Consider the following 286-nt stretch of genomic DNA (forward strand, 5'->3'; position numbering starts at 1 on the left):
ATTTCAAGAGGCTCATGCATAGTAACATCCCTTACACGAGTGTTGTTGCAGATACACAGTCTAATCCTGGGAATAAAAGCTGTCTGTGTCTGCGCACAAGACAGCATGAATCTTGACTGAAAAAGCGATGGAGATCCCTTTGAAGGAAGCAGCAGCGCCATCGGTTTTGTTTGTTTTGCATTTTCCGACAGACTCGTTGGCAATGAACTGAATTTAGCCTTTTTAAGCAAACAGAAGTCGATTTGCCGAAGCACAGGCTTTGTTATAGTTTATTTACCTGTAAAAT

The sequence above is a fragment of the Penaeus monodon genome, chromosome 32 (assembly GCF_015228065.2).
Source record: "Penaeus monodon isolate SGIC_2016 chromosome 32, NSTDA_Pmon_1, whole genome shotgun sequence".
Classification (NCBI taxonomy): Eukaryota; Metazoa; Arthropoda; class Malacostraca; order Decapoda; family Penaeidae; genus Penaeus; species Penaeus monodon.